The following is a 23,644-nucleotide window of genomic DNA, read 5'->3' on the forward strand; positions in this document are numbered from 1 at the left end:
AGACAGCCTGTCAATAGCTCCTAAGCCAACAAGCAACTTAAAACAAGATGTAGGACTGGATATGACATAAGGTGCTCATATAATTTTTTTTATTCGACATAAACAATGCCAGTTTGCCAAAGTAGCCTACTCACTTCATAGCTCTGTACTTGAAAGGGAATGATCTATAGCCACTGAAAGACATCTTAGCCAAATGGTCAGAGTATTTCTTCTTCAAAACGCTTGAAAAATGGCACCTTACACTGCCTGAAAAAGTAAAAAACAAAAACACAACATCAAGTGAAGGAAAGATCCAAGATTGTGGTTTCCCTGTAAGCAGACACTTCCCCTGCTCGAGGTTGCCATAGCATGGAGGTCGATTTGACTATCAAATAGAGGAAGATAAAAAATTGAAAATAACACATAACGTACAGGCCTGTAAATGGTTGGTGAAAAAGTTGTCAGAACTTTTTGAACACGCGAAAATAGACACAACAGAACAAAAACATGGTATAATTACACAACACAGATATAACACATCAATTGACTTGTCAAATCATGCCACTTTCCCCGACTTATTTATAATGAGGTCCTTATTTTATGGTACCAAAAAAAAAAAAAAATCCCAATTATTTGAGGGTCCTGGTCTGAGTTAGTTGTAAAATGAAAAGGAAGAGAACAATTTCACCCTTTTGAAGGATGTGTATCTCGTGCTTGACATGGGAAGCTGCATATCTTCGCTCCTGTTTGTTTGTGTTCAATGTTTACGCTGACTCATTTGTTTATTTGGATTAATCCTTATAAAAGAAGAAGAAGAAGAAGAAGAAGAAGAAGAAGAAGAAGAAGAAGAAGAAGAAGAAGAAGAAGAAGAAGAAGAAGAAGAAGAAGAAGAGAAGAAGAAGAAGAAGAAGAAGAAGAAGGTGGTGCTTTCGTGTGAGAGATCTCGAAGAATATATCAGACCTGCCAACCTTCCCAGGATGAAAAGTGTATTCTATGACCCTAAAAAGTGTATTTTTTAGCAAAAAAGTGTATTTTGTCCGCGTGAGTGGAAAAAAAGTGCGCACTATACAATACTTTATATAAAAGCTAACACCAAACCCAGAACAAAATAAACTCTGATCTTCATCATTCAAGCAATCTCTAGTGATTACAAAATTATCGATTTATCAAGAAACTAAAACTCAATGACCATTTTAAATTAGCATAAGGCTTAGAAATTGCAATATCTAAGGAAATTGCTTTCTAAACACTCAAAGAAATGACCAAAAGACCCCAAACATGTACGTAGTATTGATGCTAGTGTCAGTGGAAGGAAGTGGTGGTTGTTGTAGCGATGGTGCTCTAGTGGTGGTGGTGATGATGATGAAACTGTGGTGGTAGAAGTGATGTGGTGGTAGTTGTGGCAGTGACAATGCTGTGATGGCGGTTGTAGAAGTGGTGATGCCATGACGGTGGTGGTAAAAGATGATGATGTGGGGATGATGCTGATTTACCAAATGAACTTGTGATGGTGATATCTGCTAGCCCAGTAAATCAGTTATGAGTAAGTTTTGAGATATAATATTTGGGAGAGTGGTTTTCAATTCAATACATGATATTTTGCAACAGTGGCAAGACATTTTCCATATATCTTATCTAATGATATCTCTCTCTCTCTCTCTCTCTCTTTTATTTTTTGGGGTTTTTTTTTTGAGCATTCACTCCTCCTCCTCCTACTACTAACTACTACTAATACTACTTTTACTACTACATCCTACTAATACTACTACTTTGGTCAAATGATGGGAAATTCCTAAGTATGTAATATTCAAAGACAAGTTAAATACTTCTAAAACGGATATGGAGAATTCATTTTGAACCAAATACTGTTCCTAAAGCCGCCCACTTTGTAATTCAAGATTCGTACAAAATAATTAAGGAAAAAAAGATCATTATAAATTTTATAAATCAAAATAGAGTAATTTTAGTTATTATAAAGGGAAATAACCCATTTATGTTTAAGTTAATTAGCAATACAGTTTTTAATTGAAGCCTTCAAAGTCAAAGATATTGGTTCAATTAAATTTTCACATAGAATTTTCTATTTAATAAGTGGCAAAAGTTTAAATGTGGTCTGAGACTATTTAAAGTATAAAACAAGCTTTTATGCATAATCCTATGCAAATCCTCAAAAATGTATGAGAAAAATATTGGTGAAAACCGGCATCATATAAGCAACTGAAATGATAACTATAGTATTAAATGTGATGCATCATTCATTCAGAAACACAGTCAACAGTTGGTGTACAACACGTGTGTATCAATGCATCAAATGTAGCAACATTATTCACATCACACATCTTTTAAAAAATCTTATTAAATCCACGAAAATCGTATCCGCGTATTTGGGGTCCAAAAATCGTACTAAAATACGATTAATCGTACTGGTTGGCAGGTCTGATATATATTTAGAAGAAAAATAATTATTTCGCATTATTTCTTTTCCATCTCACATCCGGACTGAACCAATAAAATATAGAGAAAAAGATATGAGAACTGGAGAAAGGCATGTGCAAAGACGCCAACTTTAAATTTGGCTCACAGGAGTTTCAGACACCACTCGTAGGAATTTCAATGCCGAAAGAGGAATTTCCGCACACAAGAAAAAGGAATTGGGATGGTATTTGGCATTGTGTTTACATATTGTATAGTTCTAAATAGATAACTGATTAGAATTATATTATGATACATAAACACATTGCCAAATACAATCCCAAAGTTTCCTTATTTTAAATGAAGTAAAGTGCCAAAACCTAATAGTAGAGATTGTAGAATTGGTGGTAGTGAGGATGATGTGGTGTTAGTGGTTGTAGTAATAGTGGTAGTGATGATGAAGATGTGATAGTGGTTGTTGTAGTAGTAGTAGTAGTGGTAGTGATGATGATGTGGTGGTGGTGATTGAAGTAGTAGTGGTAGTGATGATGCTGTGGTGGTAGTGGTTGTAGTAGTAGTGGTAGAGATGATGATATGGTGGTGGTGGTGGTTGAAATAGTAGTTGTAGTGATGATGATGTGGTGGTGGTATAGTGGTTGTAGTAGTTTTGGTCGTGATGATAATGATGTGGTAGTGGTTGTAGTGATGTTGATGTGGTGGAGATGGTTGTTATAGTACAAATGGTAGTGATGATGTGGTAGTGGTGGTTGTAGCAGTAGTGGTAATGATGATGATGTGGTGGTGGTGGTTGTAGTAGTAGTGGTAATGATGATGTGGTGGTGGTTGTTGTAGTAGTAGTGGTAATGATGATGTGGTGGTGGTGGTTGTAGTAGTAGTGATAATGATGATGTGGTGGTGGTGGTTGTAGTAGTAGTGGTAGTGATGATGTGGTGATGGTTGTAGTAGTAGTGGTAATGATGATGTGGTGATGGTGGTTGTTGTAGTAGTGGTAATGATGATATGGTGGAGGTGGTTGTTGTAGTAGTGGTAGTGGTGGTTTTAGTAGTAGTGGTAATGGCGATGATGTGGCGGTGGTGGTGTAGTAGTAATGGTAGTGATAATATGGTGTCGTGGTTGTAGTAGTAGCAGTAGTGATGATGAAGTGGTGGTGGTTGTAGTAGTAGTGGTAGTGATGATGATGTGGTGGTGGTAGTAGTACTGATAGTGGTGATGATGTGGTGGTGGTAGTAGTACTGATAGTGGTGATGATGTGGTGGTGGTTGTAGTAATAGTGGTAGTGATGATTAGTGGCAATAATGATGATGATGTGGTTGGAAAGGGGGTGGGGGGAGGGGGGGGTGGTATCCTTGGAACAAATTGACCTCGCTGGAATTTGACGGAAGTTGCCCGGAGCCCGGAATTTATTGCTCCAGACCGGAGTTTTTTCGGAGTTTTGGCATCACTGCATGTGTGTCGGTAGCAAAATAGAGAGATACATTCCCTGCTGCACCGCACAACAGATTATTTACAAGAAGAAAAAAAAAATCATCTCCCAAAACGACAGTTATACATTTGATTCTACCAGACATGCCAAATTGAAAACTTCAAATTAAGTAATTTTTATGTCAATTTTTAGTAATTTGACAAGGAAATTCGTAATATCTGAAACTGTGTATGAACAACCACAATATTATTATCATTATTATAGTAGAAGTTGTAGTAGTTCTCATCGTTATTATTATTATACCAGTAGTATAGTAGTAGTAGTAGTTGTTGTTGTTCTTCTTCTTCTTCTTCTCATTATTATCATTATTAATATTATCATCAAGTATTACTAAGAATTGAAAATTAGTAATTTTCCATAAAATTTAGTATTCGGCCATGAAATTTGTCTAAAATTCGTAAAATTACGAAAAATTCGTAAGATTCAGCATGTATGCTCTACTGACCAAGATCAAGAAAGAATGAAGTAATCTCATTTCAAGACTAAGACAGAAAACAAGCTTGAAAAAGATAAATAGTGATAGAGGACAGAGCCATCCACTATGAGAAATAAAAAAACTGCATCCAGGACTTCCACTATGAACCAAGGAGATTTCTGGTATTGCAAGGTGGCAGGGTCATTTGTGAAACTGGAAACAATGAACCGAAGGACATTTTTTCTCTCTTCACGATAGGTGCTAGAATTTTAGAGTTACTTAAACCACGAAAAAAAAAAAAAAAGAAATGCAACACAAACCAGAGGCACCCATTTCCCATTTTTTTAAAAGGAGAGAGAGAGAGAGAGAGCGAAGTATCAAAAGTATTCAAACATGCTTTCTCTCTTTTTTGAATTGTTCACCATGCTTTGCTTTCATTTGTACCTTTTCCTCAGGAGGTAGTTCCTCTCTGTATTTTCTCAAATTCTCTCTCCTGGATCTGGTAAGCTTCAGCTTTTTCAGGGTCAGACATGAGCTGAGTCCAATATTAACCATTTGCCTCCTTGGTAAGTGACTGGACGGAAGACTGCAATCAACCTCACCACAATTCAATTTCATACGGACTGTCCATCTGGGGAGGTCTGAAAAAGTTAAAACAATTATTCTCTCCTCTAATCATAATCAAAATTGTATAAAATGTAACACACACACACACACACACACACAGAGAGAGAGAGAGAGAGAGAGAGAGAGAAAGAGAGAGAGAGAGAGAGAAAGAGAGAGAATGCCTAGACGATATCTTCATGTCTTAGTCTTATGATGTTGTGGCAGAAGGGCATAATTTTTAAAATCTTAAATAACAAAAAAAGAAAAGAAAGAAAGACAAGTAATAATAATATGAACATGCTCCAATTACTGTCGTATACATTGACGTTGGTAAATAATCATCCGATGATTTCTGGTTGATTTGTCAGTTGACTAAGAAATTATAGATCTAGATAATTCTATGTACCACTGGAACAAACTGAGTGACACTTTACGATGAACAATCATGTTTTAAAACTATGCCAAGTTGTTAATTACTTTGTAAAATGTATTAGCAGAATTAAAAACCTCATGGCTGAAAAATGTATGAGACTGGTAGTACACACCTCTAACTAACAGAACTGAAATCCCCTGTTCTTTTGGTCTCCGAAAGTCAGCAGCGCTGTGGAACATTCCTAATTAACTTTACAGTCATTTGACTACGATTCATGAATTCTTTCTTTATTCAATTCTTTTTTCCCTTTTTTGAAATATTTGAATTTGACGAATTGACTGATTTCAGTTAATTGACTGAGAATTGACACGTCTATGTATGAGACTGGTAGTACACACCTCTAACTGACAGAACTGAAATCCCCTGCTTTTTTGGTCTCCGAAAGTCAATTTTCAAATATATCCATGGCTTAGCACAATATCGTCCACTATGGGAGGTCGAAATAAATAAATTTAAAAAACCCACCCAGAGACAGCCTGTCAATAGCTCCTAAGCCAACAAGCAACTTAAAACAAGATGTAGGACTGGATATGACATAAGTTGCTCATATAATTTTTTTTATTCGACATAAACAATGCCAGTTTGCCAAAGTAGCCTACTCACTTCATAGCTCCGTACTTGAAAGGGAATGATCTATAGCCACTGAAAGACATCTCAGAGTATTTCTTCTTCAAAAAGCTTGAAATGGCACCTTACACTGCTGAAAAAGTAAAAAACAAAAACACAACATCAAGTGAAGGAAAGATCCAAGATTGTGGTATCCCTGTAAGTAGACACTTCCCCTGCTCTTGGTTGCCATATCATGGAGGTCGATTTGACTATCAAATAGAGGAAGATAAAAAATTGAAAATAACACATAACATACAGGCCTGTAAATGGTTGGTGAAAAAGTTGTCAGAACTCTTCGCTCCTGTTTGTTTGTGTTCAATGTTTACGCTAATTCATTTGTTTATTTGGATTAATTCTCATAAAAGAAGAAGAAGAAGAGAAGAAGAAGAAGAAGAAGAAGAAGAAGAAGAAGAAGAAGAAGAAGAAGAAGAAGAAGAAGAAGAAGAAGAAGAAGAAGAAGAAGAAGAAGAAGAAGAAGAAGAAGAAGAAGAAGAGAGAGGTCTCGAAGAAGAATATATATTTAGAAGAAAAATAATTATTTCGCATTATTTCTTTTCCGTCTCACATCCGGACTGAACCAATAAAATATAGAGAAAAAGATATGAGAACTGGAGAAAGGCATGTGTCGATAGCAAAATAGAGAGAAACCTTCCAGTCTGATTCGACACACTTCTGTGCGTGCGTTATTTACTGACTAGGTGTGTGTTCGACGACTCGCGTTAACTTCCTTCACGACAAAGATAATCTGTGCTTCGCGACACTCTCTCGCAGTAGCCAGGCAGTGAATACGTCTAGTGGAGTGTGTAGGTGACATGATAATATTACAGCTAACAGATAGACGTTTTGTTTTGTCTTTGATGCGACAAATAAAGTTGTTGTTTTTTTAAGTCGACATTTGAAACGGAATAAAAATATTAGCACTTATAGAGCAAAATAGTACTTTCGGAAATCCGACAATAGACGGAAGATTTACAGGCCTGAACATAATATGAAGCTAATGTTACATGATTGAAGACATAAGAAACATAATTTGCCATAACTTTTATCCATGTTTCACTGAAACAATTGCAAATAATACTCCTCTATGATTTAACATGTTTGAGCCAAAATGTAAATGAGTCCACTCCGCTTAATCTCACGCTCCGCTTATACGCCACACATACCCGTAAAAAATGTTTCCCTCTCTCTCTCTCTCTCTCTCATAAAATTGCTCTGTTTACGCTGATTCTTTCGTTTATTTGGATTAATTATTATAGAAGAAGAAGAGGAGGTGGTGCGGTCGTGTGAGAGCATTTGAAGAAGAATATATATTTCGAAGAAAAATAATTATTTCGCATTATTATTTTTCCATTTCACATCCAGACTGAACCAATAAATCACAGGGAAAAAGAAATAAGACACGGAGAAATGCATGTGTGTCAGTAGCAAAATAGAGAGAAACCTTCCACAGGCCTGTCAATGGGTGGTGAAAAAATTGTCTGAACTTTTCGAGGACACGAAAATAGACCAACTAAACCAAAAAAGTGGATTAACAACACAACCCAGATACGACACAAATGCCATTCCTAGTGCCTCAGTTTTCCTCAATTAGCAAGAGAAGAAATCGCCGTTGGTGTCTTGTTCTTCAAGCCACGACCATTTAAATTTATTCTTAACACATTTTTCTAAGGTAAGTAAGTCCGATCTGCGATCTAAAAATACTTCAGGCATAATGAATAGGAAGAATAATTTAATTAATAAATAACTGAAAAACTACGGTCGTGCGAGAATAGAGGAAAAGAAGATCGGTCGTATGCCAAACGAGTGAAAACTTCCGATATAAGTATTCATTCGAAGAAAAATATCTATTTCGCATTCATATTTTTCTGGTTCACTTTCAACCGGATAGAGATAATGAACTGAACTGAAAAAAAAGAAGAATGGAACGAGGTGTGTGTGTCAGTAGCAAAATAGAAAGAAACGGCCTGGTCCCCAACACACTATGTGCGTTAAGTGATTACTGACTACGAATTGTGATCGACAGACACTAGCTAGTTACATGCAGGTAGACACACAAGTCAGTGGGCAGACAGTAGACAAGTACACGTCCGGGTAGTGTGGAGGTGGTGATAATTATTGACAAGATGGAATGCTGTCTGGTTTGTTTTGTCTTTGACGAGATAAGTATAGACCTGTAAATGAGCTCTATAAAAATTGACTGAAACTCTTCGCCTCGTATCAGAAAAATCCAAAGAATCGAGATGAATAGTAAACAGCAAGCTCATTTGAGCAAAACAATGGTAGAAAACTAATTTACGTGGGAATCAATTAGGCTACTTACAATTGTTTCTCAAAATCAAGTACCCAATCAGTGAAGAAACGGTCAACCAGTTTGTGTACAACGTGAGGCAATCGAGATGATCTTGTAGCAATCATAAAACTTTCGATTTGAAGGTGTCTTCATAATGCACTTCCGGCTTTCGCATTAAACTTTCTCATACTTTAAGGCTCTACGAAGTAAATGTGGTCAACTTTGGCTTAGACAAAACAGTGAAATTTATCGCTTGGCGGCTCAGTTAAAATTGGCTACCATTGGGAACATGACAGGGTTGGAAAGTGAAAAGATAATTTCACAAAGGCTGTGTGAAAATACACTGGGGTGTGTTCAGACACGACAATTCTAAGAAGCCTTGACAATATATCCATTGTAAACCTAAACGCCCTTGAGCAATGCGTAGCACTGTGGAACATTCCTAACTACTTCACATCATTCGACTACGATTCATGAATTCTTTCTTTCTTTCCTTTTAAAAAATATTTGAATTTGACGAATTGACTGATTTCAGTTAATTGACTGAGAATTTACAGGTCTAAAAAGAGAATAATACTTTTATCTCTCATAACTGCGGTAACATAAGAATCATTTCATTTACCAAATCTGTGGGATCTGAAAACTTCACTCAGGTTACAATAAAAATTGCTTCCAAATGCAGTCTGTCATCCATGTTGAATACACATCACCGGTTTACCAGGACTTTGTCGCAGTTACGGACTGTGAGAATTAACAGACCATATATAGATTGACCACTGTGCCAATTGACGCCACCTTTAAGAAAAAATAAAAAAGCAGTTATTGTCATAACAATAGGAAATATTTCATTTTAAAAAAAATTAAAACTTAAACTCGCTCTGTGTGTGTAATTTTAAAAAATCAAACAATAAGATTTAACCCATTAAAGGCGAGATTCAATCTTACTAACACCAGATCTTAGTCGTAACTCACTAAATCCTAGCCCTCTACTCTCCCAAGAGATTTTTCATACTTTTTAAAATCGCTGTGATTATCCCCAGACACCTGGGGATAATGCAAATTCGTTATCCCTCCCCTGACACCTGTCTGGGGATGACGAAAATTCATTATCCCCAGACACATATTTGAAACTCCGCTCTTTTAAACAATTATCCACACTCCAGAATATGGAATGTTTCCAAATGCACATAGAAATAAGGAAAGTTAATAAAATATCTATAAAAACAAAATTAACCAACAATAAATCAATTACTACATATACACAATATGCGTCGACTTCGAATTGGGTGTCATGGCCGAATGGTTTAGTTGTCTGCCCTGGAAGTTTTACCAGAATCGGCGTTGTGGGTTCAAATCCTGGTTCCGCCACTTTTTAAAAAATTCAGTCTTCTTTTTACAGAACGTTGAAAGGGATAAATGTCCCATCCATCCTCACCCCACCTTTTTTTTTTTTTAAAAACTCTCTTGGTTCCTTTCTAGTTTCTAGCAAATTGTCATATTCGTCCCCATTCCGATCTGAAAAAGTGTCTAAAAAGAATAATTAATTAAAAAGCAAACAAACAGAAATATTCAGAGGGCGACCAAATGGTCGAAAATGGAGGAAAAATAAAAACAATTTTAAGAAATTCATGCTCAGAAACGGAACAAAAGGCCAAACAAAAGGGAGAAAAGACTCGCTCAAAAAAAAAAAAAAAAGAAAAAGAAAAAGAAAAAAAAAAAGGGGGGGGGGGTGGTTGGTGGACGGGACATTTATCCCTTGCAATGTCCGGTAAAAAGGTGTCTGGGGATAACGAATTTTCAATGGGAATAATGACAGCCTTTAATTCTTTAATGAATACTGGGGATGTAGGAGCTTTCCGAAAATAATTTTCCGATTGTCTTAAACGTCTGTTGTACATTAATAATTTATCTAGACATGAATAAAATTCTGGATGTGAATCGGTTTTCTTTTTTTACTTTTTATTTTTATGTCTATCGTAACCCTATTTTTGAGATGACAAAAAACAAACAAACCGAACTGATCAAAGCAGCTCTCACTGGCTGAAAATGTTATTGCGATAACAAGCATTGTCATTGTGCCAAGAATGCTAACAAAAGAGTGAAAATGGAAAGGCTTCGTATGGGAACAAAACAGACAATGGACGTTTCGGGTACAAACCCTTCGTCAGCACAACAATACGCAAATAAACGTGGAAAACAAATAAAATATAATGAAAAATAACTTGTATCGCCTGTACTCAATGGTGGTTGCAGTATGAATGAAATGTTAGCGTGGCGTGGGTAGAGGATAGGGTGCCCCAGGGGGGTGATCTAATTGATAAGCAAAGGTCAGCGTCAGGGAACAGAACTTTCCAGACTGTAATGGAAGATAAAAGACGCTTCATGCGTATTTTACGCTTGAAGTATCACTTCAAAGATGATGAACGTGACCATGACTATGACCGTGACCCTGAGGATCCGTTTGCCGCTTTCTCACGACGTAAAAGAAACTGGACTCCTAGTCCTGGCAAGTCCCCTACACTCGACCTGTTTATCCAGACTTGTCTTAGACAGATAGAGGCACTACGACCCACACCTATCAAGAGGTCTAACCTCACCCGTCTTGAATGGGCTGCCGTACGATCACTTAGATCACGTCGTGATATAGTGATCAAAGCGGCTGATAAAGGAGGGGCCGTAGTTGTTTGGGACGCTGAGCTCTATAGAGCTGAGGGCCACAGGCAATTGAGTGACCAGATATTTTATGAGAAAGTGACTTCGGACCCAACACTTGCTAACAACACCAGAGTCCACCAGACAATCCAGTCTTTGATATCGCAGGGAGAATTACCTAGTAGAGCAGAGGTCCTTAAACACGACCCCAGCGACCTAGGTAATCCATGTTTTTACATGCTCCCTAAGATACACAAGATCCGGGAATTGTCTGACACTCCACCTGGAAGGCCGATTGTGTCGGCTATCTCGTGCCCCACTGAGAAGGTATCGCAGTTCCTCGATGCGGTATTTCAACGTATAGTTCCCACCCTGCCATCGTATATCAAGGACACTAACCATGCTCTTGGTGTCATTGACGAATTTCGATTCCAGGATGAACGTCCACGGCTAATTTTCACCATGGATGTGAAGGCACTGTACACATCCATACCGCATCCTGACGGACTGCGTGCCATCAGGCATTTCGTCGACCGCCATCCATTACCAGGGATTTCCAGCAACAGCATTGTGAGGCTCACCGAACTTGTGCTCACACTCAACACTTTTGAGTTCAATGATGTATTTTTCCATCAGATCTCAGGTGTTGCGACGGGCACCAAGATGGGTCCCTCATATGCTAACCTCTTCATGGGCTACCTTGAGGAAACCTTCTTCCATCAGTACAGTGGACCTGCCCCCGAGCTGTTCAAAAGGTACATTGACGACTGTTTCGGCATTACGTCATTGACCCACAGCCAGTTGAAAGGGTTCATCCTAGCGATGGACTCCTTCCACCCGTCCATAGAGTACACTTATGAGATTTCAACCTCTGAGGTGAACTTTTTGGACATCAAGGCTGTATTGACCAGCACGGGAGTACGGACCACTGTACACTACAAGGAAACGGACAGTCACAGCTACCTGCTCTATCGGTCATCCCATCCGGTGAAGTGCAAAGACTCCATCCCATTCAGTCAGATACTCCGCTTGCGGAGACTCTGTCTGGAAGATGATGAATTTGCGCTTCAACGTGATCGCATGCTCGATTTTTTTAGGGCACGGGAATATCCCGAAAGGGTTTTGCTTAAGGCTGTCCGTAAAGCCAGCCTCGTGTCGAGAGAAGCAGCAATGAGGCCTCGCAATGCCAGGAAGCAGGAGACACAGCGTCCCATTTTAGTCCTCACGCATCACCCCCATGCCGATCAAGTGAGGAACATCCTATTGCAGAACTATGGGATCCTCCAGGCGGGCGAAGACACCCACAGAGTTTTCTCAGAACCCCCGTTGGTAGCATATCGACGGGATCGTAACTTGAGGGATCTCCTTGTCAGAAGCCGCCTGGAACCCATACCTAGGGATGGACCTAAAGCCAGATCGTGTATGCGACCCCGATGCAAGACTTGTGGGCACCTGTGGGAGTATGACAGAGTCAGCTTTCCAGACAAGATTTGGGACATCAGGCGGCCGTTTACTTGCACTGACCGTAATCTAGTCTATGCGATTACGTGCTCCCTGTGTGGGATTGCTTACGTTGGTGAGACCGGAAAGAGGCTGGGTGACAGATTCGTGCAGCACTTGCGTGACATATCGAACTGTGCAGACACAGCAGTGGCCAGACACTTCAATCTGCCAGACCACTGCGATGTACAGTGTGTGCGTGTGTGTGTGCTCAGTTTTTGCCATTCGGACACTTCCGCCCGTCGACGTAGGGAAACTCACCTGATCAAGTTGTTGGGAACGCTGACTCCACGCGGACTCAACACCAGGATTGACCACCACTAGATGTCAACGTCACCCATATTCATCACCACTGCTGCTCTCACTTCTGCCACTACAGCTACTGCTGCTGCTACTACTACTACTTCTACTACTTCTACTACTACTACTACTACTACTACTACTACTACTACTACTACTACTACTACTACTACTACTACTACTACTACTACTACTACTACTACTACTACTACTATACTACTACTGACTACTACTACTACTACTACTACTACTACTACTACTACTACTACTACTACTACTACTACTACCACTACTACTACTACTACTACCACTACTACTACTACGACTACTACTACTACTGTTCATACTACTAAAAGTACAACTCTACCTAGCTACCTATCTATCTATCTATCTATCTATCTATCTATCTATCTATCTAGCTAGCTAGCTAGCTATCTATCTACTGATTATCCACCGATTCATAGTCATCTACCTTCCTAGCTCTCTCTCTCATTGTGTCCAATCATCCACTTTTTCATCCATTAATATACATATAGACCCAGCTATCACTCGGCTGTTTACTCGCCCTCTCTCACCTCCCCTCCACCCTTTCTCTCTCTCTCTCTCTCTCTCTCTTTCTTTCTTTCTTTCTTTGTCCCCCCCCCCCTCCCTCTTTCTCCCTCCCCCCCCCTCTCTCTCTCTCTGATTCCCCCTCTCTACCGGTCCGCCTCAAACCAACCCCCCCCCCCGCCCCGCCCCCCTTTTTTTTTTCTTTTTTTTTTTTTTTTATTAATTTCTCTCTCTCTCTCTCTCTCTCTCTCTCTCTCTCACTCTCTCTCTCTCCCTTCTCTCCCCTCTTTTCTGACCATCTACCTATCTATCTGCCTATCCATCTATCTATTTATTGGTGTATTCCACTTTACTATCGCATCGTTCAATCGCGAAGATTCGACCTTCGCTCATCCAACAACCCCCCCCCCCCCACCTCCGCCGTGACCCTTTCACCTCGCCCCCTCCACCCCCCCCCCCTACTGTTCAACTACAGCGTTCTATTACTACTACTACTACTACTACTACTACTACTACTACTACAACTACTACTACTACAACTACTACTACTACTACTACTACTACTACTACTACTACTACTACTACCAATATGTCTTTTATCTTCCATTACAGTCTGGAAAGTTCTGTTCCCTGACGCTGACCTTTGCTTATCAATTAGATCACCCCCCTGGGGCACCCTATCCTCTACCCACGCCACGCTAACATTTCATTCATACTGCAACCACCATTGAGTACAGGCGATACAAGTTATTTTTCATTATATTTTATTTGTTTTCCACGTTTATTTGCGTATTGTTGTGCTGACGAAGGGTTTGTACCCGAAACGTCCATTGTCTGTTTTGTTCCCATACGAAGCCTTTCCATTTTCACTCTTTCGTTAGTATTTTACGATCACCGGCTTCAGGCAGCCCTTACCGTTTTCTACTGTGCCAAGAATGGTGCTATAAGTTTCTGTGGTAACCAGTCACTTCATAAAACTAAAACAAATTAGCACTGGCACCATCCATCATAATTTGGAATCTGGAAAAGGAATGAACCGTTTTAGTATCATGAATCATATCAGTGTTCTATGCAAAACGAACTATTTTCTACTTAAAATAAGGTCTATCTAAATCTAATACTATGTGTTGAAATACGACACTATCCAACATCACGCCGATCCAAACATCTCCAACTCCAAAACCTACTCGTCGTAACCAAATGAAAATGAATGTCACACATTCCCACAGTGAAAGCAAGTGACATTTTTCAAAAACCCATCAACCCTTGGATGACTTAAAGAAAGAGCAACAACAACAATATAAATAATATATCATATTAACCTCAGCGGTAGTGTCGAGCGGAAGTCTCGATGATACCTCAAGTAGTGTTGGGTTATTCGATCGCTTTTACTCGATCGACATTCGAGCGCGAAGCCACGATTCACCGTCCGATCTCAATTCCGGAAGAGCGAGTTGATAAAACGGTCATTCGAGTTGACGAATAGAGACGAGCTTGAGACTTGAGACGATCACGATCCGAGCGAGCGGAGGGGTAACGAGTAACGAGTGTTTCGAATCATTTCAAACGATCACAGTTTGCCATCTGATACCAATCGCCAACGTTTGCACACGGTAGTTTGTGGTTCTTCCACAGCCCTCACTCCTTGTCAGATGTTAGTGTGTCTGGGTGGCAGGGAAATTCGTGTAGGTGTATCACGCGTGTGTGACAAGACTTCATTAAACCTACTAAAGGTTGAATATCACACACACACACACACACACACACACACACACACACACACAGACAGACACTATGGCTATTTCTATGACACACACGCATCCATCTATCAATGAACACTACCCTACAGTAAAGTAAAACGTTAACTTTGAATATGGAATGTTTCAATGTTAGATGCCTGTGTAATTTGTTAGTTCCCATCATCATCATCATCATCATCATCATCATCATCATCATCATCATCATCATCATCATCATCATCATTAGGGGCAGCGTGGCTCAGCGGTTCGGTCTTTGGTTCGCACCCCAAAGATACCGAGTTCGATCACCGGCCGCTGCACTGTGTGGCCTTGAGCAAGTCACCTCGTCCTAGCTCAATTTGCGGCGCTGCACTGTGGCTGACGCCTGGGTTATTCCAGTCTTCCCTTAGAATAGACCGTAGAGAAAAACCTCCCCTATGGGATGAATAACGGGAATTTTATTTATTGTTATTTTTATAATTTATTTATCTTCACCATCATTATCAGCAGGAGCAGCAGCCCAGCATCATCATCACCTTAATTATAATGAATAAAATAAATATCAACACATGTTAATGTAATCATCAATCAAAACAGCTCGCAGAATTCACAAATTGCTCCTAAAAGACCAGACCTAGGAGAAAAAAAAAACAACAAAACAAATACTATTGCTAACTTATCTGAAAAGGAATAGTTTCAAAAGAATCCTAAAATTATTAAAGCTCGGGAGCGTCTTTGATTTCTTTGTCTAATATATTCCATGCTTTTGGGGCCCCGACAGAGAAAGATTTTCAGCTAACTATAGTTTATAATATGGGAACATTAATCAGTCGTTTATATTGGAATCGGAGTGGTCAAGCAGGTGTATGAATTCAAAGCTCATTTCCACGGATCAATGAACTTCATAATAATTCAATTTCCCCCTAGCAGGCCATACAAACCTACATCCATTTCATAAAGTACCAGTCGCCTGTTTCTGGTCTTTTTTGTACTAAAACTCTTAATAGTATCCGTCACTGCTTATAGATAGTTATACATCCACACCTGAGTCGAGTAAAGTAATGTGTGGTAAGTGCCTTACACAAGGACTTAACTTCGGGATCAGAATTTTCCAGGATCACTGTCACCCACTCGACCACTTACAACGCTTAACATCGCTTGATTTATGACAAGAAGAGACACCTTACCGCTGAGCCACAGAACAACTAATAATCACAACATTAAGGATCGCAACAAATGCATGCTTTTAATCTTTTTTTTTTAAAGTACTTCTTCAGAGCTATTGGGCCCGATGAAGCTGGAGTTCAGTCCGGTTTCCATATCGGAAAACTTACGAAAGCAATTGCCCATTAGTCTATCGCTAGGAACTTTCCGCCAGATCTAACAGACTTTGCTTCCCAATCACGACTAGGTAGACAAGGGGTCAGAATAGATGTTTATCTACTTCACCCGGAATCGAGCTCGGTTCCCTTGCATGTTAAGCGAGTGCACTACCTACTGAGCTATTGGGACCCCAAACTTTTAATAGGATGCTAGTAAATCGAAAAGTGCTTTCCGTTGATCTAAAATAGCGTCCACCCAGCTACATACCTACTTCCACTCTAATGGACTGAGCAATAAAAAAAAAAGAAAAAAAAAATGACTGAACTCAGAAACGACGCCGATCCCTATTGTGCGTTCCAAGTTAGGTAATCCCATACATCTTTTAAAAAGACTAAGGATAAAACTACCCCTTCTTCCCATTCCCAAAAAAAAGGAAACAAAAACAAAACAAAAAAAAAAAAACAAAAAAACAAAAAAAACAAACACAACAAAATGAAGAGAAAAAAAGAAGAAACCAAACAAAGTAACTAAATGTAAATAAATAAATAGTCTCGGGTTTGGTGTTTGGATGTCAGAAAAGCACCCCCCCCCCAAAAAAAAAAAACAAAACAAAAAAACCCCCCAAAACTCAACAAAACAACAACAGCCACAACAACAACACACACACACATACATACACAAAGAAAAACTAAACAGGAAGTAACAATGTTAAATATTCATATTCCTGCCCAAATTTTAAAGCAACCTAACTAAGCCGAGAGCAGGAAAGGCAACAACCGTAATATCGCCTGTTTAAATAAAATTAATAGCAGTAGTAAATAGGCTATAAGATAAAGATTTGAACATGTGTGATGAAAGGTAACCGACAAAGCAAGAAAGCGCGCGCCTCGATGACGACCAGTGACAAATGTGAGGTGGGGGCGGTCATGTACGTTACACCCGACAACTTTTGGCGCGACATAAATATGAAATATGTCAAGGTGAATATCGCTGTATTCCTTCTCTGATTAGGGGGGGGGGGGGGGGGGGGTTGATGTGCCACCCCTTCACCAAGTCAACAACTGATGCAGTTTTGATGGCGTGTGTGTGTGTGTGTGTGTGCCTGTGTGTGCGTGCGTGTGTGGGTGTGTGCGTGTGATGCGACGAACGATCATAAAAAAAAATTAATTAAAATAAATAAAATCAAGGCTTCCAAACAGCCAGATTTTTTCTTGGCCAAATAGTCAAATAGAACCTCACATTATCAAACACCACAATCATCCTGACTCCCTTGAAAAACTCATTGATTATAATTAAATAAACAATCGAATACAGTTAGATAAAACTTATCTTTTCATTTTTTTTAAATAAAAGATTAAAAAAAAAGAAAGAATAATAATAGAAAAACATTTCTTAGTAACCAATTTTGAACTTGGCCATCTGGCAGCCCCCATCATAACCAGCTGCAGTCAAGCCAGCCACAGACATACGAGAGGGAGGGGACTGTGAAGTTTCCTGTGGCAACCGAGATGCTCGTGTTTTTTTTTTTTTTTCCTAACGAATCACTGCTCGATGACGTCACTGACTCGAAACCCGCTCGAAACTCGAAACCGACTCGATTTTAGAGGACTCGATCGAAAACCCGCTCGATTTGATCGTTTCAAACTCGACCCAGCACTAGTCTGTGGCAATGGCTCGCCTGAGGGACGAAGTGCTCGCCAAATCCGAGGCTAAAATGGCGACGTGGTCACGTGATGCTTTTTATCGATACTAAAATAGTATTGACATTGGGTTAAACTAGATAAAATGGCTTTTTAAGAATATTTGACATCTATATTTGGAGTTTAAATGGAATAAATAAAAGATTTAATAAATTTAGAGTATGGCAGTACCTATGTGTCCTCCATGGGTGAACCACCGCTGTAAATAATTAAATATATTGACTACTGTCTAGAGTATTATTGGTATCGATAGAAATTTTCCTCAATAGAACAGTAAAGGAAGGTGCCCCAAACGTAAACAATAACAAGTTGCTAGTGATTTCCGTTAGGGACCGGAAAAATTTACGCACAATATAGGTCTCCCAATTTTGTAGTTTGAGTTGTAGGCAATACACTTTCAGTATTGAAAATATGTTTACATAAAATCTAACAGTTGCAGAAATAATATTATAAGGCTAAATTATTATGAAAACCAGGCTCCGAATAATTCTCGTTTTGTTCACACCAGCGGAGTAATTTGCTCTGGTCTAAAAATAGATAGACTGTAACTTTTGATAAATTTTAGAAAATTTTACCTTTTGTTCCATAAAATATCCATATCTAGACATTACTTGATGCATGATCGAGTATTTATGAATATGTGTTTCTTTTGCCACCTAACAGCCAAATTTTAAAGGTTATTTTTTTCTATTATTTACATTGGAACGTGAGCTGTCAAGACAGGAACATGTGGTTTGCCACGTGCTTCTCGACCTTTGTTTACGTTTGGGGCACCTTCCTTTACTGTTCTATACCCCCCAAAACTAAACAAGAGAAAGGAGTGGAGTAGGTCAGGGCTGTCAGTTTGGCATTTTAAATGCCAGATTCCAAAAATCTGGTATTTTTGAAAACCGTTTGGCATTAGAAAAATCATTTGGCATTTGGCATTTTCATTTGGCATTTTCTTTTCTTGTATATTATACTTCAAATGACACCTTTTCTTAATTATTTCTAAACGCGTAAAAACAAATCTCTTCACATCGGAAAACTTTGCTATTAAAACTCACACCCTGAACTAGCCCTGCCTCCCTCAGATATTCACTCAAATTCAGCCCTCGACAAGTATCCTCGTAAGTTTTCTGGGAATCTCCTGCAAAACTCGTGTATATTTGCGTCATGGTCGCCTGTTAACTTTTAACTCTGTTCGTTAGTGTGGTCTGATTTTACAGCATCCAATGATTTCACTCCTTTACGTATTTACCTTTCATGTTAATGTATTGCTTTTTCATTCTTAAAATCCAACCGTGGTGTAGTGGTTTAGCACTCCACTTAGTAGTCAGTAAGTAAAAAATTACCCCAACAGGAAATTTAGTATAATTCAAAAAAAAAAAGAAAAAAAAAGAAGATAAAACACGCAAGCCACCAGGATATGATAGTAAATTGTCTATCAAAAGTGAGTAGTTTTCTTAGTGGGGGTGGGAGTCAACACAAAAGCATTTTTTTGAGTGTTTTGGCATTTTTTGAGTCTTCCCCTGGCATTTTGTTGAAAAATAATCTGGCAACCCTGGAGTAGGTAAAGTAGTGCTGGGTCGAGTTTGAAACGATCAAATCGAGCGGGTTTTCGATCGAGTCCTCTAAAATCGAGTCGGTTTCGGGCGGGTTTCGAGTCAGTGACGTCATCGAGCAGTGATTCGTTTGAAAAAAAAAAAACACGAGCAACTCGTTTGCCACAGGAAACTTCACATACCCCTCCCTCTCTTATGTCTGTGGCTGGCTTGACTGCAGCTGGTTATGATGGGGGCTGCCAGATGGCCAAGTTCAAAATTGGTTACTAAGAAACGCTTTTCTATTATTATTCATTTTAAAAAAAAAATCTTTTATTTAAAAAAAATGAAAAGATAAGTTTATCCAACTGTAGTCGATTGTTTTGTTAATCAAAACAAATGAGTTTTTCAAGGGAGTCAGAATGCTTGTGGTGTTGGGCTATTTGGGGTCTATTTGACTACTTGGGCAAGAAGAAATCTGGCTGTCTGGCAGCCTTGATTATGATCGTTCGTCGCATCACACACACATACACACACACACACACACACACACACACACACGCCATCAAACAGTTGTTGATGGTGAAGGGTTGAGACCCCCCCCCCCCCCTCCCACCACCATCATCCCGCTGTCACCTTAACATTTCATATTTATGTCGCGCCAAAAGTTGTCGGCCGCCCCCACCTCCCATAATTTGTCACTGGTCGTCATCGCCTCTTGTGTGTGCGGGAAAGGTCGTGCCTTTCATTTCATTATTTGAAAAATAAATGAACAAGAATGGTGTGTTTTTATTAGGTAGGTAGATAATAATAATATTTAGCAGGTTCCACACCCAGACACACACGGATTGCCCGGACACGATGATAACGATGCCGACGACAATGGATGACGATGATGATGATGATGATGATTATCGTGTTTCTGTTTAAAAAATGAAATACTTTAGCAGGTTCCACCCCCACCCCCACACGGATAGACCGGACCCGAAGATGATGATTGTGGTTTTGCTGGCTGTTACGGCTGTGATGAGGATGATGATAATGATGATGATGATGATGATGATGATGACGATGGCGCAGATGGTGATTATTTGTTCGGTCGCTCAGTGGTACGGTGTCTCTTGTCACAAAATCAAGCCTTGTCAATGGCCGGATGAGTGACAGTGATTGTTGAAAATTGTGATCCAGACGTTAAGTCCGTGTGTCAGGCACTTGACTCAGGTGTGAATGTATTCTTATCTTATAAGCAATGACGGGTATTGTAAAGAGCTTTAATACAAAAAGACTCCAAACAGCGATCGGTACCTACTGTACGAAATGGATGTATGGTCGATATGGCGTGCCGGAGGAATAAATTAAATTAAATATTGTGAAGTTCATTGAGCATGGTAAATCCTTGGAAATGCGCTTTGAACTAATACACCTGCTAGACAACTCCGATTCCAATATAAACGACTGATTAATATTCCCATATATAAACTATAGTTAGCTGAAAATCTTTCTTTGTCGGGACTCCAAAAGTATGGAACGAATTAGACAAAGAAATCAAAGGGTCTTTTAGGAGCACTGATTGATTTTAGATTGATTATTACATTGAAATGTGTTGATATTTATTTTATCCATTATTATTAGGGTGGTGGTGGTGGTGGTGATGATGATGATCCCGCTGATATGATGGTGATGATAAATAAATTAAACATAATTCCCTTTATTCATCCCATAGGGGAGATTCGTCTTTCGGGTCTATTCTAAGGGAAGACTGGAATAACCCAAGCGATAGCCGCAGTGCAGCGCCGCAAATTTAGTTAGGGCAAGGTGACTTGCTCAAGACCACTCAGCGGCGGGTGATCGAACTCGGTACCTTTCGGGTGCCAACCAAAGACCGTACCGCTGCCCCTGATGATGATGATGATGATGATGATGATGATGATGATGATGATGATGATGATGATGATGATGATGATGATGATGATGGGAACTAACAAAGAATACACAGGCATCTAAAATTGAAATATTCCATATTCAAAGCTAATGTTTTACTTTAAAAAATTGAGCTTTACAATATCCACTAAATGTGATCAAAGCGCTTTGTAAAGGGGTCCCCGGTCAACAGCAACATTTAATATGTAGGACGGGACATGCCGCCTGTTAGGCGATATTACAATTTTTCAGACAAAGACAACGCTGTTAACGGCCAGGTACTCATTTTACACCTGAGTACGGTGAGAGAATGTGAGTAAAGAGCCTTGTCCAAAGACTCAACTATGCACCGAGCGCGAGGCTCGAACCCAGGACTTTCCGATCCCAAAGCGGGTGTCATACCACTAGACCATTATAATGCACGAGAGCCATGGTCGACTAGAGTACTACCTATAGTTACGTCATGACTAGACCACATAGCCGCACTACTGTAGGAGTGTTCATTGATAGAGGGATGCGTGTGTGTCATAGAAATAGCCTTAGTGTGTGTGTGTATGTGTGTGTGTGTGTGTGTGTGTGTGTGTGTGATAGTCAAACTTTAGTAGGTTTAATGAAGTCTTGTCACACACGCGTGATACACCTATACGAATTTCCCTGCCACTGCCACCCAGACACACTAACATCTGACAAGGAGTGAGGGCTGTGGAAGAACCACAGACTACCGTGTGCAAACATTGGCGATTGGTATCGGATGGCAAACTGTGATCGTTTGAATTTAAAATGATTCGAAACACTCGTTACCCCTCCGCTCGCTCGAATCCTGATCGTCTCAAGCTCGTCTCACGTGTCAAGATCGTCTCAAGCTCACAACCCGCTTGATCGTTTTACGATCGAGTGATCGTTTTACTAACTCGCTCTTCCGGCATTGAGATCGAGCACTGACTCGTGGCTTGGCGCTCGATCGTCGATCGAGTAAAAGCGATCAAATAACCCAACACTAAGGTAAAGCAAAAACGTGAAAGGAACATGGTCAATGGCATCAAGATGAAGAGTAAGTTTAAGCTGACGGTAAAATAATTAAGTCGGAGGACTTTTCATCCTCCTTAGTCTTAGCGTATTCAAATCTGTCACCTCCACCCATAGGAACGATCCTTTTTTCTATTATCGGAGTTGGAGGATGTTAGCGTAAAAAACAAACAAAACAACAAGAAAACAGCGTCTATCTTCTTTTAGCACATCATCACTCTGACTCTCTTCTCCACTTGTACTACTGCAACTAAATCTACACATGATAAGGCAGATCTTATTAGCGGTTATGGCTATAGACTTTCATATGTCCACCAATAAATATTAACTAAAGTTTCATAGAGAGAGTGGATTGGAGTTGAGTAGGAGAGGAGACTACTAGGAGGGAGATTAAAATCTTGGTCCCTGGCCAATTTTGGCTTCCTAACCTAATGACAATGTAAAACCGTATTTTCGTTTATGGAACTGTTTCTCTTTATGTTGAAGAGGCGAGTTTGATTTTTTTTAAAATTCTATTTATTACTTGTTTGGTTTTGCTGCTGTTCAAGTTCATATTCATATTCTTTCTTTATTTCTTTTTTTTTTAAAACTGGCTTAGCAATGGCAATAATAATACCACCCTGCCGTACGGTGATAATGGTGTAGATGGCTATATTCAGTATACTGTGGTAATACTATTATTAATAGTGTGGGAGACTATATTCACTATAATGGTGTGGAATAAGTGGAATGATATATTCACTGTACGGTGATAATGGTGTGGGAGACTATTTTCACCGGACGGTAATATCTTGGTGGGCGATTTTGATCGGTAGCTGTAATCAATTCTGAATCCACCATTCCGCTGGTATTATTATAGCTGTGGGAGGCCTTACGAAATATTCGCTCAACTAATCCTACGAATAAATACACCCTAGTACCTTTAATTTTAACTACCCTAATAGGGGAAACTAACGACCTCTAGCTAACCTGCTAAAATAACCTGACACACTATTTTCACCGTGCTTAATTATTTGTGTTGGACGGCCTATAACTTGCAATCTCTGTTCTGACTGGGGGGGGGGGGGGGGGGGGGGGGTAATGATATTGGGAAATTCCACGGGTAACGGACTGACAAATCAGACCAAAAGTGCATACATTTCGTGCTCTGAAATGCAATGTAT

General features: G+C 39.5%; 2 long non-coding RNA genes across 9 annotated transcripts in view; one reads left to right on the forward strand and one right to left on the reverse strand.

The window, feature by feature from the left end:
• The window catches only part of LOC144960886 (uncharacterized), a 19,553-nt gene extending 4,874 nt beyond the window's left edge, over nucleotides 1-14,679 (reverse strand). Inside the window, exons 1-6 of one of the 5 annotated variants that reach the window (XR_013642979.1) lie at nucleotides 14,573-14,614; nucleotides 14,166-14,270; nucleotides 8,872-9,044; nucleotides 5,954-6,050; nucleotides 4,756-4,952; nucleotides 135-246 (exon numbers count right to left, since the gene is read on the reverse strand). This is a non-coding gene — a long non-coding RNA (uncharacterized LOC144960886). Of the gene's footprint in view, nucleotides 1-134; nucleotides 247-4,755; nucleotides 4,953-5,953; nucleotides 6,051-8,871; nucleotides 9,045-10,262; nucleotides 10,330-14,165; nucleotides 14,271-14,437; nucleotides 14,550-14,572 lie in introns of those variants that run through there. The other 4 variants (XR_013642978.1, XR_013642976.1, XR_013642977.1 and 1 more) reach the window with 4 other exon arrangements.
• LOC144960885 (uncharacterized) overlaps nucleotides 286-23,644 on the forward strand; it is a 31,052-nt gene continuing 7,693 nt past the window's right edge. Inside the window, exons 1-2 of one of the 4 annotated variants that reach the window (XR_013642974.1) lie at nucleotides 286-311; nucleotides 7,322-7,628. This is a non-coding gene — a long non-coding RNA (uncharacterized LOC144960885). Of the gene's footprint in view, nucleotides 312-7,286; nucleotides 7,629-22,367; nucleotides 22,507-23,644 lie in introns of those variants that run through there. The other 3 variants (XR_013642973.1, XR_013642971.1, XR_013642972.1) reach the window with 3 other exon arrangements.

The sequence above is a fragment of the Berghia stephanieae genome, unplaced genomic scaffold, assembly GCF_034508935.2.
Source record: "Berghia stephanieae isolate SIO BIC M18660-M18661 unplaced genomic scaffold, UCSD_Bste_1.3 scaffold100, whole genome shotgun sequence".
NCBI lineage: Eukaryota > Metazoa > Mollusca > Gastropoda > Nudibranchia > Aeolidiidae > Berghia > Berghia stephanieae.